The 14,852-nt window shown below is 41.9% G+C and overlaps 1 protein-coding gene across 2 annotated transcripts in view; it reads right to left on the reverse strand.

The window, feature by feature from the left end:
- Positions 1–14,852, reverse strand: part of LOC125776690 (uncharacterized) — a 436,599-nt gene that overhangs the window by 124,565 nt on the left and 297,182 nt on the right. The gene's annotated exons all lie outside the window — the stretch shown is intronic.

The following is a 14,852-nucleotide window of genomic DNA, read 5'->3' on the forward strand; positions in this document are numbered from 1 at the left end:
ATTACGAAACCACCGCGTTCTGGAGCATACTATTTCAACCATAAGAAGACTTACAGTATTGTTTTGATGGCCATAGTCAATGCAAAATATCAATTTATAATGGTGGAAGCTGGAGCAAACGGAAGAGTTTCCGATGGTGGTGTTTTCGGAAATACTATATTTTCGGCTATGGATGATGACGGAAAATTGAAAATACCTTCCCCAACAAAACCGGAACTGCCGTTAGTTTTTGCAGCAGATGACGCTTTTGCATTAAGTGAACATTTTATGAAACCCTATAGCCTAAGTGGTCTAACTCAGCATCAACAACAATATAACTATCGTCTGTCACGGACAAGAAGGGTTGTAGAAAACGCGTTTGGAATTATATCTTCCAGATTCAGAATGATTACAATACATTTATCTCCCGAAAAGGCAACGAAAATTGTTTTGGCAATTTGCTATTTACACAACTTCTTAAGCACAAAAAGCAGTGAATATTATCTTCGAATGATAAATGATGTAGGTGAAAAATTGGTACCTGCTTTGATGCAAATAGAAGAAAACCACAAGTCGGAAGAGTACTACCAACGTCAAGGAAATTCGAAACTCATTTTGTGAATACTTTAATGGTGTCGGATCTATGTAATTTTGCATTTCGTTTTATTAATAAAAATATATGCATAAATAAATAAAAATGTCCTCTTCGTTTTACTTATGCCTTCCACAGTCGTGTCCCCATTTTCCTCATTTTCTATTGATGACATGCCAGTCATCTGTGTTTCTTGCTCTTCCAAGAATGCTAGGTCACGAACGTACCACAGAGATGGTACATATATTTCATCAATTCCTCCTCCAGAGTTCTCACTTCGCTTTATTTTTTTTAATTCACGTCGATAACATCTGCGAAGTGAGTTTATTTTGTATTTTAAACTTTCCAAATTTGCTTTTGGATCTATCTCCTTATATTTTTTTAGAAGTGTTTCATAAGCAGCAGTCTTCTTTATTTTGTTTTTGTACTCCTCGCTTTTCACTTTCCATACTTCTAGATGGCTTCGATAAATTTCAAAGAAATCCTTCAACAGTTCTTCGTTTATCCGTGACGCCATTACGCTTCGATGTTTGCTTACGACTAAAAAAATATACTGCGTGCATGATGCAAGCGTTTACACCATATAACATGTTCATAACAACATCATGTTTTTAAAAATTTGTAAAAACCATCGCACATGTATGACGAACACGAATTTATTTATTATGTTTACACGCTCATTCTTCTCATCACGCCGCATATGCTTCAAACATGAATGACCGTGTAAAGGCCGCGAATGACTCGTTGTCCAGATACTAAATGTATTGTCCTATTGTATTTGTAGGCTGTGAGTAAAATAACGCTTAGTTTAATACAACGACTAATCTCGGAAAGAGTTCCGTTAAACCGCTCTATCTGCCCATTTGTGGTGCTTTGAGATGTTAAAATCGAAATACTAAAATTATCATTAAATAAACCTTTAATCGTAACGGAATTCAGCGATTTTTCATTGTCCCAAACAAGGCTTTTACAGCCCTATTCTCATGACCTCACAAAAATCACCACCCTCACTATGGTAAGGTTTTCCGTAGGCTGATGTGATTTCAAAAGCTCAAATGCTCACAATTCTTTTTTATGGATTGGGCATAGCACACTTAAATTCCAATCGTTGGGCATGCTTTCGTCCGAATATATTTTACAAAGAAGCTGATGCATGCTCCTTGTCAGTTCTTCGCCGCCATGTTTGAATAGCTCGGTCGGCAATCCGTCGGCCCCTGCCGCTTTGTTGTTCTTCAGGCGGGCAATTGCTATTCGAACTTCTTCATGGTCGGGTAATGGGACGTCTGCTCCATCGTAATCGATTGGGGAATCGGGTTCGCCTTCTCCTAGCGTTGTGAGTTCACTGCCATTCAGCAGGCTGGAGAAGTGTTCCCTCCATAATTTAAGTAATCGATTGGGGAATCGGGTTCGCCTTCTCCTGGCATTGTGAGTTCACTGCCATTCAGCAGGCTGGAGAAGTGTTCCCTCCATAATTTAAGTATGCCTGGGCATCGGTGACTAGATCACCTTTGGGGGTTCTAGATGAGTATGCTCCGGTCTTGAAACCTTCTGTAAGCCGCCGCACTTTGCTGTTCTTTTGCACTTTCGGAAAACCAATGGTTCGGTTGCAGCTGTACGTAAGGAGTTTGAAATGCCGTCCCACAGTTGCTTTATACCGAGTTGTTGGCGAGTGCTCTCAGAGAGCAGGAGTGCAAGCCGGGTAGAAAATCGTAGGCTGTGAGTAAAATAACGCTTAGTTTAATACAACGACTAATCTCGGAAAGAGTTCCGTTAAACCGCTCTATCTGCCCATTTGTGGTGCTATGATATGTTAAAATCGAAATACTAAATGAAATTTACAATTATTTTATTGATATATTGGAGGAACTACTAATTTATTTTCCAAGGGTCTTATATATTTTAATATAAATAACTTTCAGTCTATAACAATAAATGTGTGACTTACGGTGTTTATGCATTTTATTTTCTTCTAGGTATGAATAAAAAGACATATGAGTATTTAACATAAATAATTCGGACAAAATTTTATTTTCAAATATATAATATATGTATGTATGCATTTAATGCATGTGCGAATAAAAAAATATTTATATTTGATTAATACGCTGTAATGATGCAGCAGCTCCTGAGTTGTTCTTTCACATTTGAAATCGTGAAAATAAACGAAATTATTATATATTGTTACGAATTTACTGTTTGCTAGTTTACTTTGTTAGGTTCGTATCTCTGGATTGACAAATAAAATCAACACTGTTTAATTTAATTCAACAACTCTTTATTTCACAACTCGTCTACACTATAGCAGTTTACTCTTAGCACTGATTGATTACGTTGGCGCTGCCACGGCTTATATAGCCACGCACTTCTCGCTGATGCCGACGTGTCCTTCTAGAATATCGCGTCTGGAAATTACCAGAACATACGGCTATACGGCGCCAGACGCAAGCAGACAGTCGCGGCGCCAGACTCAGCAATTGTTTAACTAGACAGCAGACAGTGCGGCGCCAGATGTCTACAACAAGACAAATGCTATTCCATATACCTACAGCTATTGTTCATAATCAGGGATGCATATAGTAATACAAATACAACTTAATACTACTTTTGTAACAATATGTACCAAATTTAATAGGTTTGCAAAATTACTCACCTTTCTTGGTTGTCGATTTCATAATTTGGTATTCTTTGTTTTTGTAAAACAACTGGTTCACAGCAAAGAGCTTTCACCTCTTTTGATGAAAACAACAGAAGACGGGACCAAATAATAAAAAATATAAGGCACATGACAATATTCACCGGAACAGGGGATATCACAGTGAACTCGTTTTTCAAAAGAGTCGAGTATCTACTGTCGACGTTACCAGGGGAAGAAATAGGAAGAGAAGAAGTACGATCGATTTATCGCAGCAATATACAAGGAGAAGCAGGAAGCATATGTAGTTATCAACATCCCGGAATCTGCCAAATGAAGACAAATTAAAAACACGTTGAAATTAAAGCACAGACCAGACACCAAACCACACCAAATATATCGACGGATAGCAAACCTTCGTGCAAACAATGTAAGTGAAGTAGCTGTAGATATATAAAGTAGTAAATATAAGTGATAATTCGGGTGGTGGAGCACGGTGCTCGCTCGTTCCAAGATGTGGTTGGCCGTGGAGAAACGGTCGGCGCAAATGATTCCACAGGAGTATTAAATAAAAAAAACCAAAAAGTTTCATATAACACTTATATTTAATTATAAACAAATTGGATCAACACTTACCTACGTCTGTATCGCTAGGTTGTCGCAAAAGGAGAGAGCGCGCGCAACTTTTAGTAAGTGTTTAGTTGCGCGCGAATTAACACTTCGAAAAAAGTTCGAAAAAGAGAAAAAGAAAAGATTAATCTGCCGATACAGACGTGGCAAAAGAAATTGGGCGGGGGCGGCGTCAACATTCTCCCCGCCTTGCAGTATTACTGCAAATGCAGTTTACAATAAATTGCTTAAAACTAACTTAACTAACTGGCTCCTGCACTTCCTTTTCCACGTCTTCTTTGCAGATGGGGTGGCCGACGAGACGAATCGAGTCTGGTTCGGTCCGGGAAATGCCGCTGAGATGAATCGAACCTCAGTCGGTCATTGCCATGCCGCCAATCTGCATAGAAGTCACCACCTTCCGAGGTCGGCGAGACGACTCGAGTCTAACTCGATCCTGGGTTGGTGGTGAATGTGAGAGGCGTTGGCAGCCAGTGCACTTTATTGTGCCGATGTTATACGACACCGGATATTATGTATCCCAGTGTCGTATTTTGGGCGATGAGTTGGCCCATTGACGCCGGTTGTAACCCGGGTAATATGAGCCGGGAGTACACGTCCGCTCCCAAGATTATTTCTACTGGCGCTGCTCTGTGGAACTCATTATCTGCCAGTCTTAAGTTGCGAAATTGTTGAAATAAATTGTCTTCCAGAGACCTTACTGGCGTTGGTGGTAACGGGCGACGTTGTATTTGGGCACTCACGGAGATTTCTGTTTCTCCACCCTGGTTGTCCCGAAACATTAATTCGCACACTCGGCTGTCTCCACGTGCATGCGTATGCAGTCGCAATCGTGCCACCGTGGAGGCGAGGATAACCGTGGCTGGACTGACTGGACTGATAATGGCCCGCACTGTTACGAACCTCGTTGGGGTTCGAACACAGATTAAGGCGGTTGGTGAAAGCGCAAGTCTCTGTTGCCAAGGTTGTGTTGCGTGCCTGTCTTTGATAATACGTCGTGCATCGGCTTGACGACGAGTGTCTCGTCCACGCCTTCGCTTCGGATGGGGTGGCCGGCGGAACGAATTGAGTTCCGCTCGGTCCCGACAATGTCGCTGAGACGAATCGAGTCTCAGTCGATCGTTGCCATACCGCCAATCCGAAAGGAAGTTACCAGCACGCCGAAGTCGGCGAGACGACTCGAGTCTGGCTCGATCTTGGGCGTGTGGTATGCGGGAGAGGCAACGTCGGTCAGAGCTTTGCGGCTGCTTAACTGTCGACGTCGGTTGATGTGGTTGATGGGGCTCCGAATACGTCGGGCCGATTGCCAATGAGTTCTCCTCCATTTCCGCTGCCTCGACCTGCTGTGCCCATGTCAATTCAATGATATCGTCGTCTTCTTCTTCGGCGTCTGAACTGATGCCATGAAGCATCGTGTGGTGTGGGTTGCCACAACGTTTGCAGCGTATTACGCTGTCGCATTCCTTCTTCAAATGGCTCGACGCGAGGCAGTTGCTGCAATAGCGGTTGATTAATGTGGTCCTCAGCCTAGCTTCTGGGGACATCTGCCGGAACCTTGGGCACCAGCGAAGTAGATGGCTTTCTACGCACAGGGGGCAGTTGATTGTCGTCATTTTCAGTAATTTTCTAAACGAGAAGAAAGATTATTAACGTGAGAATATTAACATTGTTTGGGTAAAATTATAATCTTTGTTATAGGCCTAGAAATTAAGCCACGTTGAGTTTGGATGTCTACCACCCGAACTCGTTGGTCCAACCCTGGATGCACTTTGATTATCCTGCCCAATCTCCATTCATTTGGAGGTAAATTTTCGTCACGAACTACCACTAGGTCGTTGACTTGGGCGTTCTGTTGGGAATGTTTCCATTTCTTTCGTTTTTGAAGTTCCTTTAAGTATTCGGTCTTCCATCTCTGACAGAAGTGTTGACTTAGGGCCTTTAATTTTTGCCATCGGTTAACTAATGATAATGGGTTTTCAGTGATTTCTGGTTCTGCCGGTGCTAGCAGGGGAGCACCGACCAGAAAATGGCCAGGTGTTAACGGAGTCAAGTCATTGATGTCATCCGTCATAGAACTGATGGGCCGAGAGTTTAGACAGGCTTCTATTCGAGTTAACAGCGTAGTAAGTTCCTCGAAGGTGTACTTCATGGATCCTGTCAATTTTTTGAAATGACTTTTAAAACTTTTCACACCTGCCTCCCACAAGCCTCCCATATGAGGAGCACCTGCAGGAATGAAATGCCATTTTAGGTGGGGGAAATTGCTGGAGTTGGCTATCGCGTCAGGGCATGCCTTTAAGAAGGCTTTGAAATCTTTCTTGATTTCTCTCGATGCTCCAACGAAGTTAGTACCATTATCCGAATAAATGTGATTTGGGCAACTCCGACGTGATACGAATCGTGTGAGGGCACTCATGAATGCGGCCGTAGATAAGTTACTAGTGGCTTCAAGATGGATAGCCCTTGTTGAAAAGCAAACAAAAACGCATACATATCCCTTTGTTATTAGGCAAGCTCGGCCTGTATAGTTTTTGATGTCGAATGGACCAGTGAAATCTACTCCGGTTGACTCAAAGGGCCTTGTAAGACTTGTTCGTGGCGCAGGAAGTGATGCCATAAGTTGTGTTTGCTCTCGTTTTTTATATAAAACGCAGATCTTACAATTATGTATCACTGTGCGGATTAGATTCTTAGCCTTGAGGATCCAAAATTGCATTCGCAGAAGACGCAGGACTAGTTGATTGCCTCCGTGAAGGGAAGTGAGATGAATAAATTTGACCAATAATTTCGAGAATTGACAGTTGTATGGTAGTATAATTGGGTGCTGCTCGTCGAAGCTGAGGGAGGGGGCGTTGTTTAAACGTCCGCCTACTCTTATGATTCCGTTAGTATCAACAAATGGATTTAATGATAGAATCGAAGATTTACTATTGATGGGAAGATTCTTAGTTAAATCTGAGTACTCAGAAGCAAAATGTGCCTTCTGAGTTAACTGAATAAGTCGGTGTTTGACAAATTTAACTTCATCAGAAGTGAGCGTTGCAGACGGTGTAGGAGTTTTGTATCCTGGATGAATTTTGTTGTAGAATCTGAAGACTCGAGAAATTACGCGGAGTGCTCTTGAAAATTCGGAAAAACGTTCCAAAACATCTTCGGTCTCAATAACTGATGTATGATGTACACGAATGCTCTTGGCCTCCAGAGTAGTATCAACGTCTACTGCATAATTTTGGTTTGGCCACTCGGATGGTTGAAGTTTTAACCACTTGGGACCACACCACCAAAGATCGTTTGGTTGTAAATCTTGAGGAGAGATTCCTCTGCTGGCCAGGTCGGCTGGGTTGTCTTCGGAGTTGACATGCCTCCAGTTTCCAATTTGAGTATGCTCGCAAATCTTTGATATTCTATTCGCGACGAAAGTCGACCACGAACACGGTGGCTTACGTAGCCATGCGAGAACAATGGTGGAGTCGGTCCATAAATATATCCCTTGATGTACAATGTCCAATTTGGGTTGAAGATATTCAACCATTTTAGCTAATAAAAGAGCACCAGATAGTTCTAATCTCGGTATTGAGATGGTTTTAACAGGAGCGACCTTTGTTTTTGCTAAAAGCAAGCCCGTTTTAATCTCGTGGTCGTTTACCTGCACGCGTAAATAGATGGCTGCGCCGTACGCCTTTTCTGAGGCATCGCAGAATCCATGGAACTGTACTTGACAGCTCGGTGTATAACATACCCATCGCGGGATCTTGATATTGTTTATGTGTGGGTAATTTTCTAAAAATGTCTTCCACTGCTTGAGAGATTTGGGAGTCAAAGCTTCGTCCCAATCGGTTTTTTCCAACCAAATGTCCTGCATTAAAATTTTAGCAACGATGATTACTGGACTTAACCATCCTGCTGGGTCGAACAATTTAGCTATCATAGACAAAACTTCTCTTTTAGTGAAAGAGTCTTTGTTGTCCAGCGGCTTAGTGGAAAAGTAAAAGTTATCCGATCTCGCGTTCCATCGAATTCCCAATGTTTTGGCTTCGCTACTGCTGTCGAATTCCAGAAAATCTGTGGTCAAAAGATGATCGTTGGGTATGCCCCTCAGAATCTTCTTGCTGTTCGATGTCCACTTTCTTAATGGGAAGCCGGCTGAGGCTAATAATTTAATCAACTGGTCTCTTGAATCAATTGCAGTGGAGTTTTCATGAGCACCAGATAAGACGTCGTCTACGTACGTATTAGCTTTTATTATTTTCGCAGCTAAGGGGAACGCTGATTTTGAATCTTCAGCTAGTTCCATCAGTGTACGGATTGCTAGATACGGAGCACAATTGAGCCCGAAAGTGACTCTGTTTAATTGAAACTCATTGACCTCCCCGTCCAAAGAATCCCTAAAGAGGATTCTTTGATAAGATGTATGCTTAGAATTGACCAAAATTTGACGATACATTTTTTCAATATCAGCATTGAACACAAATCTAAAAAGTCGCCATTTGGTGATCATAATAGTAAGATCAGCTTGGAGTGCTGGACCGGTGTACAAAATGTCATTTAAACTTACACCATTGGATGTGGGACATGAAGCATTGAAAACGACTCTAAGCTTAGAGGTTTTACTTTCAGGTTTGTAAACGGCGTGGTGAGGAAGATAGTAACTTTTGTACGGATTTTCTGCTATATTGTGTGGAATTCGTTGCATATGACCTAAGTCTATGTACTCCCTCAAGACCTTTCGGTATTCTTCCTTAACGAGAGGTTGTTTATTGAGAGATTTCTCACTTCTCAAGTATTGTTTGAACGCAATATGGCGAGATGCTCCAAAATTAGTTTCTACTGGAAAAACTTTAAATGGGAGTGAAACAATGTAACGCCCTTCTTTGTTTCTAATGGTAGTTTCTGAATATAACTTGTCACAATATTGTTCTTCCACGGTGAGAAATGGTTTTTTAGGTATTTCTTCTAGCTCCCAGAATTTGGACAGCTGATTATCTAAGGATACCTCGTTAAAATATGTAACGTAAGTCGTATTATTCTTCGATTCTTCGGAGGGAACGGAACCTGTTAAAATCCAACCGAACACCGTACGTTGTGCAACGAGGGATCCGAAGATTTTCGATTTTACCCCATTTAGTATGATTTTCGGGTAAAGATCCGCTCCGATCAACAAGTCAACCTTTTGACTCGTATAGAAATTATTATCCGCTAAGGGGATATTAGGTAGCCTTTTTAAAATTGAGGAGTTAATTGATCTGGATGGAAGCAGTCCAGTCAATTTTGGCAGTACCAAAGCTTCCGCTTCTAGTTTCAAACCTTTGTTACGGGGCGAGCCAATTGTGATTGAGCATACCGATTGAACTTGTCCTGATACGGTATTATTCAATCCTGAAACTCGCGCGCTGACCTTTTTGGTTGCCAGAAGTAAGCGTTTTTGCAGACTATTGCTTACGAATGTGGCTTCAGATCCCGAATCAATCAGGGCTCTGACAGTGAAGGTGCTCTCGTTGTGACATATGGTCACCATGGCTGTACCTAAGAGCATGCTTCGACTGGTAGGCACATTTGAAATATTGGCCTTAATAGAGGCCACATGAGATTTAGTAGAAATCTCAGTAGTGTCTGTGCTGTCAGATGTCTGAGCTGTTCCCTCACTCTGATCCCGGTGAATCATAGAGTGATGTCTCTGTTTACATTTATTGCAATTGAACATACTTTTACAATTTTTAACTTCATGTGAGTCCGATAAACAATTTAAGCAGACGTGGAGTTTTCTGACAGCATTTAAACGTGCATTAGGCTGCATCTCAATAAATCTTTGACAAGTTTTCAAAATGTGTGATTGAGATGAGCACAGTTTACATTTAATATTGTTTGTCTTGGCGTGATGGGAATTGATGGGTTTGGATCCATTCCTTGATTGCAAGGTTGGTATCCGACCTTCACCATCAGCCGACTTGATCTTGGGTTGAGTACCCAAATCGCCTTTGAGGTTTGATTACCTCTCAAGCGTTTTAACCCGTTTGGTTAGAAACTTGTCTAACTCAACCCATTTTGGGATCTCGGAATCCGAATCCAGAGATTGTTCCCAAAGCGACAGTGTATAGTCCGGCAGTCGGATAGAACACAAATACGTAAATATGGCATCCCAGCTATCTATATTGATGCCATGTATTTGTAAAGCTGAAATGCAGCTATTTATTTCCCGCTGTAAATTTCTGAGTTCGGTCTCAGATTCTGTTGAGATGTGCGGGAGCTTGAACAATAAATTCAATTGGGTGTTGACAAGCACTCGCTTGTTTTCGTACCTACACAACAAGTTGTTCCAAGCCAATGCGAATCCGTCATTCGTCAGTGGCGCTTTCGAAACAATATCTTTTGCCTCACCTCGCGTTTTTTGATTCAAATGGAATAACTTTTCTACCGGAGAGAGCCTCGGGTTATTCCCATAAATGGCGGCAAATAAATCCCTAAATGAGGGCCATTGTAAAACATCGCCATGAAATATTTCGGTATCACATGGCGGTAGGTTGATGGTATACCTCACGGGTTCTACAGTTTGTTGTAACCGTTCAGGTTGAATAACTGTCGAATTTGAAGCAGGGCTTTGGTTGAACGCCGTGAGGTTGTGGATGTGTTCGCCCATCAAGGCCGCGCAACACACATAAGCGTGGTAACAGCTTGTATATTTAAGTTTGAGGTCGTCAATTGAGCTTGTGTCGGAAGGATCCACTTTTGTCAAACACAACTTGTACTCTGACTTTACCTCTGCCCACAGAGATTTCAGTTCAGCTTGTTGAACTTCGAGAGAGTAGGCACTTTGATTGTTTGCTGTTGGAGTAAAAGACTCCTCAAACTCCAGTAGAGCGTCTGCAGCTGTGGTAAAGGCTCTAATTGATTCCATTGTTTTCAAAAATTTAAACGGAACTGCAAAAATGTTGCACAAAATCGGATTTAAAACTTGAAATTGAAATTTAAAAAATATTTGCAAATATGTTGCAAAAGTTATTGAACCAATCCGGACAAGTTATAAATTTGTAGTGCGTTGTTTCTTAGTGAAGAGTGAATTTTCGAACGAACAAAAAAGTAATAAATTTAGTGAAGTATTTTTTTCAAAATATTTTTTTCAAATTTAATTCGTGTGTGCTTGCTGGGTAATCGGCCCAATGCACTTGTACTTGCACTTGCAAATTAAGTGAAGTATTTCCGCAAAGTAATTTTCCCAAATTTATTTTCAATGTGCTTGCTGGGTAATCGGCCCAATGCACTTGCACACCTAGTCTTCAACTATGTACACAAACAAAATTGATTTGTGCTTAATTGCTTTATTAAAATGTACAAATACAATACAAGTAATTGAATAAATTCACAAGCACTTATTTGAATTTATTCACATTCACTTTTGTTCACTGGGTTATTCTAATTTATCACTGCACTATTCCGCTTGTTGCTGTCCTTCTGGAATGGCTGCTGCGCTGCCTTGCCTCTGCTGCTTTGCCTATGCTGGTATGCCGCTCTCACTTTTGTGCTTGGCTTTCTTGCTGTCGCTCACTTCACTTTTCTGCTTTACCTTTGCTGCTCTCCTTCTGCTGCTTGGCCTTGGCTGCTTGGCCTGTGCTGCTTCTCTGTGCTGCTTTGCTGCTTGCCTGTGTTGCTTGGGCTTTGCTGCTCTTCCTTTGCTGCTCTCACTTCTTTGTTTGGCTTTCTTGCCGTCGCTCACTTTTCTGCTAAGTTTTTTTTGTGTCACTCACTGCACTTGTAATTTTGTATATATTTTTTTTTGTTTTGGCACTCGCGAAACTGCAGCTGCGTTATTGCTGCTTGCCTTTATTGCTATTAGAGCAATATATGGAAAGGCAGAGTTGAGCGACTAGACTCAAATTGACTATAAGAAAAGCCAAAAAAACCGAGAGAGATTTTTGACGCTCCAGACGATTTTGTGCGTCCAAGAAATTTTTAATACTTTCTCGAATAACAGAGAGTGTGGTTTTTTTTGTAAAGTGAAATAGTGCATTTGCCAGGTGTATTTGTTGTTGTACTTAAATGAAGTACAATACTACCTGCGATCTTGTGCTTTGATTTTGTGGGTAGAGTGCCAAAAATAAGTTTTGGTCTCCACTTCACACAGCACAATAGGTTTTGTACATAAATGATGCACAAATTAACCAATATATTGCCTTTAGCTTGCAGAGCACAAATCCAAAATATGTTTGGTTGTAACTTGCGAGTTGCTAAAGCGGGCAAATTATGCACTTTCACTTTAAATAAAATTCACTTGTTACCTGTTATCCGGCTCGAAGGACCAATGATAATTCGGGTGGTGGAGCACGGTGCTCGCTCGTTCCAAGATGTGGTTGGCCGTGGAGAAACGGTCGGCGCAAATGATTCCACAGGAGTATTAAATTAAAAAACCAAAAAGTTTCATATAACACTTATATTTAATTATAAACAAATTGGATCAACACTTACCTACGCCTGTATCGCTAGGTTGTCGCAAAAGGAGAGAGCGCGCGCAACTTTTAGTAAGTGTTTAGTTGCGCGCGAATTAACACTTCGAAAAAAGTTCGAAAAAGAGAAAAAGAAAAGATTAATCTGCCGATACAGACGTGGCAAAAGAAATTGGGCGGGGGCGGCGTCAACAATAAGAGTGATGAATGAAAACAGTTGCATCAGAACAGAATATAGGAAATATAATAAAATAAAGGACGAAAAATACATAACAAAAACGTTTTCTAATATTCACAGCGCCAAATTGACGACAGACGTTTAAATAATAGATTTCTTCTTCTTAATTGGCGTAGACACCGCTTACGCGATTATAGCCGAGTTAACAACCGCGCGCTAGTCGTTTCTTCTTTTCGCTACGTGTCGAAAATTGGATATTCCAAGCGAAGCCAGGTCCTTCTTCACTTGGTCTTTCCACCAGAGTGGAGGTCTTCCTCTTCTTCTGCTTCCCCCGGCGGGTACAGCGTCGAATACTTTCAGAGCTGGAGTGTTTTCGTCCATCCGGACAACATGACCTAGCCAGCGTAGCCTCTGTCTTTTAATTCGCTGAACTATGTCAATGTCATTGTAAATCTCTTACAGCTCCTCGTTTCATCGAATGCGATATTCGCCGTGGCCAACGCGCAAAGGACCATAAATATTTCGCAGAACTTTTCTCTCGAAAACTCGCAACGTCGACTTATCCGTTGTTGACATCGTACAAGCCTCTGCACCATATAGCAGGATGGGAATTATGAGCGACTTATAGAGTTTGGTTTTTGTTTGTCGAGAGAGGACTTTGCTTCTTAATTGCCTACTCAATACCTTCAAAATAGCACTTGTTGGCAAGAGTTATCCTGCGTTGGATTTCTAGGCTGACATTGTTGGTGGTGTTTACGCTAGTTCCAAGATAGACGAAATTATCTACAACTTCAAAGTTATGACTGTCAACAGTGACGTGAGTGCCAAGTCGCGAGTGCGACGACTGTTTGTTTGATGACAGGAGATATTTCGTCTTGCCCTTGTTCACTGCCAGACACATTTGTTTTGCTTCCTTGTCCAGTCTGGAGAAAGCAGAACTAGAAGCAGATTGAAAAAGCCGCACGATAGGGGATCGCCTTGTCTGAAACCTCATTTGGTATCGAACGGCTCGAAGAGGTCCTTCCCGATTCTGGCGGAGCTTTTGGTATTGCTCAACGTCAACTTACACAGCCGTATTAGTTTTGCGGGGATACCAAATTCAGACATCGCGGCATGAAGGCAGCTCCTTTTCGTGCTGTCGAAAGCAGCTTTGAAATCAACGAAGGTGGTGTGTGTGGATTCTCTTTTCACGGGTCTTTTCCAAGATTTGGCGCATGGTGACTATCTGGTAGGTTGTTGATTTGCCAGGTCTAAAGCCACACTCATAAGGTCCATTCAGTTTGTTGACGGTGGGCTTTAACCTTTCACACAATACGCTCGATAGAACCTTATATGCTATGTTAAGGAGGCTAATCCTACGGTAGTTGGCGCAGATTGTGGGGTTTCCTTTTTTATGGATTGGGCATAGCACACTTAAATTCCAATCGTTGGGCATGCTTTCGTCCGAATATATTTTACAAAGAAGCTGATGCATGCTCCTTGTCAGTTCTTCGCCGCCATGTTTCAATAGCTCGGTCGGCAATCCGTTGGCCCCTGCCTCTTTGTTGTTCTTCAGGCGGGCAATTGCTATTCGAACTTCTTCATGGCCGGGTAATGGAACGTCTGCTCCATCGTAATCGATTGGGGAATCGGGTTCGCCTTCTTCTGGCGTTGTGCGTTCACTGCCATTCAGCAGGCTGGAGAAGTGTTTCCTCCATAATTTAAGTATGCTCTGGGCATCGGTGAGTAGATCACCTTTGGGGGTTCTAGATGAATATGCTCCGGTCTTGAAACCTTCTGTAAGCCGCCGCATTTTTTCGTGGAATTTTCGAGCATTACCCCTGTCGGCCAGCTTATCAAGCTCGTCGTACTCACGCATTTCGGCCTCTTTCTTTTTCTGTCTGCAAATGCGTCTCGCTTCCCTCTTCAACTGTCGGTATCTATCCCATCCCGCACGTGTTGTGGTCGATCGTAACGTGTCGAGGTAGGCAACCTGTTTTCTCTCCGCTGCGACACGGCACTCCTCGTCATACCATCTGTTCTTTTGCACTTTCCGAAAACCAATGGTTTCGGTTGCAGCTGTACGTAAGGAGTTTGAAATGCCGCACAGTGGCACCGCTCCATACATTTCTTGGAATAAAATAGAAGGAGTGGTCGTACAACAATGAAACTTTGCAGAAACACTTCTCTGGACAAAATTAAGAAATTTTGAAAAAATCTTGGAAAACCGCCCACTGCCACACCCACCTCCCATATAACTGCAATTGCCAAAATTTTTATTTTTGGACCTAGGGACTTGAAATTCGGGACACTTCTTAATAGAGTTCTCCTGATGAAAAAAAATTAAACTTAAACGCAAAGTGACGTTATTTATACCTTTACCTTGATAAAAATCCAATATAATATGCAATGTTTTAATTGAATATG

Source organism: Bactrocera dorsalis, chromosome 2 (assembly GCF_023373825.1).
Source record: "Bactrocera dorsalis isolate Fly_Bdor chromosome 2, ASM2337382v1, whole genome shotgun sequence".
In the NCBI taxonomy this organism is placed as follows: Eukaryota; Metazoa; Arthropoda; class Insecta; order Diptera; family Tephritidae; genus Bactrocera; species Bactrocera dorsalis.